This window comes from Nicotiana attenuata, unplaced genomic scaffold (genome assembly GCF_001879085.1).
Source record: "Nicotiana attenuata strain UT unplaced genomic scaffold, NIATTr2, whole genome shotgun sequence".
Classification (NCBI taxonomy): domain Eukaryota; kingdom Viridiplantae; phylum Streptophyta; class Magnoliopsida; order Solanales; family Solanaceae; genus Nicotiana; species Nicotiana attenuata.
This window is the reverse complement of record NW_017673217.1, coordinates 23,916-27,183: the sequence shown is the minus strand read 5'-3', so window position 1 is coordinate 27,183 and position 3,268 is coordinate 23,916.

Genomic DNA, 3,268 nt, shown 5'->3' with positions numbered 1-3,268 from the left:
GTCTACATCATACTTAACAAAATTAAAAACAACATTTGAAGTGGATACGAAAACTATTTTCTTCCTTCTTGGAGTCCTTCCCATCTTAGCCATGGTGTGAGCGACATTGTTGCATTCCCTAAACGTGTGCTGGAGGAGGGTCACCTTCCCTTGGTGCATTAACGACCTGCAAATATTAACAACAATATCAAAAAGTCTATTACCACATTGTATAATTTGAATTGCCTCGGCACAATCTGTCTCTAATTTCAGTGGAAATTGTCACGACCTGGATTTCCCACCATCGGGAGTCGTGATGACGCCTACTAGTGAAAGCTAGGCAAACCAACTAACTGAACTATTTAACCTGTTTTCCATTTTCATTTTATTTAATGACCTAGCATCAACAATTTATAGCAACATAAATTAACATGCGGAAGAAATAAATTTCAAGTTTAACAGTACTACTAATACCATCCCATAACAAAACCACCCAAGATTTGGTCTCACAACTTCACAGACTGTCTAAGAGTACTACAAATAAGGGTCTGAAAGAAATAACAAAATACTGTCTCTAGAACTACATAAGATAAGCAGGAAAATAGATGGAGGGAGACGCCAAGGCCTGCGGACGCCAGCAGGACTACCTCGAGTCGCCTGGTAAGTAGGAAGCTGAAACCTCACTGCGTTCCGAAATCTGCAGCATTGGGATCTGCACAAAATAGTGCAGAGTGTAGTATCAGCACAACCGACCCCATGTGTTGGTAAGTTCCTAGCCTAACCTCGGCGAAGTGACGAGGTTAGGACCATACTACCAAATATAATTGTGCAGTTATATAATATGCAGCAGTAAATAAAACAGAAATAAATAAGTAAAGATGGAAGGGGGGTACATGCTGCGGGGTATATCAGTTTCAACAGTAAATCAAGAACAAGGCACAACTTAGAATTTACAACAAAACAACAAGGAACTTATATTCCATCCATAAACACTTTGTATCAACAATTGTTGTGGCGCGCAACCCGATCCCAACATATAACAACACTGTTGCGGCGTGCAACCCGATCCATATCATTTATCACTGTTGCGACGTGCAACCCGACCCAATCATATCATTGTTGTGGCGTGCAACCCGATCCAAATATCTCATTGTTGCGGCGTGCAACCCGATCCAAATATATCATTGTTGCGGAGTGCAACCCGATCCAAATATGCCATTGTTGCGGCGTGCAACCCGATCCAAATATACAATCAACATCAACCATAACAAGAGTCCCTACTAGGGATCAATAAGAACTACACTATCCCGGCAAGGGAGTCAACAATAAGAATGAACACATCCCGGCAAGGGAAAACCAGCTATAACCAAACTTGTTCCAACATCTACTACCTCAACTAACATAAATGTTCAACCATGAATAATCCCTACGAGAATAATTATAAACCTTGCTCAACACAGAGAGTTAACAACTTAGGCATTCGTAGTAGTTCTCAATAACACCATAAATTTCAATTTAAGACTCACGGTCATGCTCGACACCGACGTATAGATACTCGTCACCACACCTATATGTCGTACTCAACACATAACATGTAGCATACAAGATTAAACTCCTATTCCCTCAAGCTAAGGTTAGACCAAACACTTACCTCGATGCCACGAACTCAGTTCAAGCCTCAATTATAGCTTTACCTCATGATTCCACCACTAATTCGCTCGTATCTAGTCACAAGTTACTTAATTACATCAATGAATGCTAAATACACAATTTCTAATGTATGGAAATAAGTTTTCTAAAGCCTTTCCCGAAAAGTCAAAAATCAACCCGGGCCCACATGGTCAAAGCCCGAGGTTCGAACCAAAACCCGACTACCCACTCTTCTATGAACTCAAATATATAATTTGCTTTGAAAACCTCAAATCGAGGTCCAAATCCTCTTTTTTTTTTAAAAACCTAGGTTCTACCCAAAACACCCAATTTCCCCCATGAAAATCATTGATTTTGAGTTGAAATCATGTTAAAAGATGTTAATGATTGAAGAAAACTAGTAAAAATTGACTTACAATCGATTTGGAAGAAGAGTTGTTCTTGGAAAATTGCCCTAGGGATTTTTTGTTTTGAAAATATGTGAAAAAGGGTTGTTTTTCGGCTAAGTATAAAAAGTTGCAGGCTACAGTTATGGGAATTGCGAAGGGAGGTTGGGAAATGCGAACTGGGAATTGCGAAGGGAGGTTGGGAAATACGAACTGGGAATTGCGAAGGGAGGTTGGAAAATGCGAGTGTCAAGACTTCAAGGGAGGTTGGAAAATGCGAGGTTGGAAAATGTCAAATCACTAAAATGACATCAACAACTATGAATTTAGCATCAAAATCATGAAACTTTCTCAAGACTTCAAATTTCCAATTTTCTCAATAAATATCTGATTCACGTTGTTTCAAGTCAGTGTCTTATCAAATTTTACCGACAACACATATAAATCATATTGAACCTGTACCGGGCTTCGGAACCATAATACGGGCCCGATACCACAGGTTTCACATAACATTTCACTTTCAAAAACCTTTATATTTTTCAGAAAATAATTTCTTTCAAAAATTCATTTCTCGGGCTTGGGACCTCGGAATTCGATTCCGGGCATACGCCCAAGTCCCATGTTTTCCTACGGACCCTTCAGGACCGTCAAATCACGGGTTCGGTCCGTTTACCCAAAATGTTGATCAAAGTCAACTTAATTCATTTTAAAGCCAAATTTTATCATTTTTCATAGATTTTCACATATAGACTTCCGGCTACACGTCCGGAATGCGCACGCAAATCGAGGTGATGTTGAAAGAGGTTTTTAAGGCCTCGAAATACAGAATTTAATTTAAAAACAAGTGATGACCCAAAGGGTCATCACATCCTCCACCTCTAAAATAATCATTCGTCCTCGAACGGACATAAGAAGGAAGTACCTGAGTCGGGGAAGAGACGGGGATAACGGCTCCGCATATCTAACTCGGACTCCTAGGTCGATGCCTCAGCGGGCTGACCTCTCCACTGAACACGAACAGAAGGAAGACTCTTTGATCTCAACTAATGAACCTGTCGGTCTAGAATAGCTACCGGCTCCTCCTCATAGGACAAGTCCTTGTCCAACTGGACAGTGCTGAAATCTAACACGTGGGATGGATCACCGTGATACTTCCGAAGCATAGACACGTGAAACACTAGATGCACAGCTGATAAGCTCGGCGGCAATGCAAGTCTATAAGCCACCTCACCCACTCGATCAAGAATCTCAAA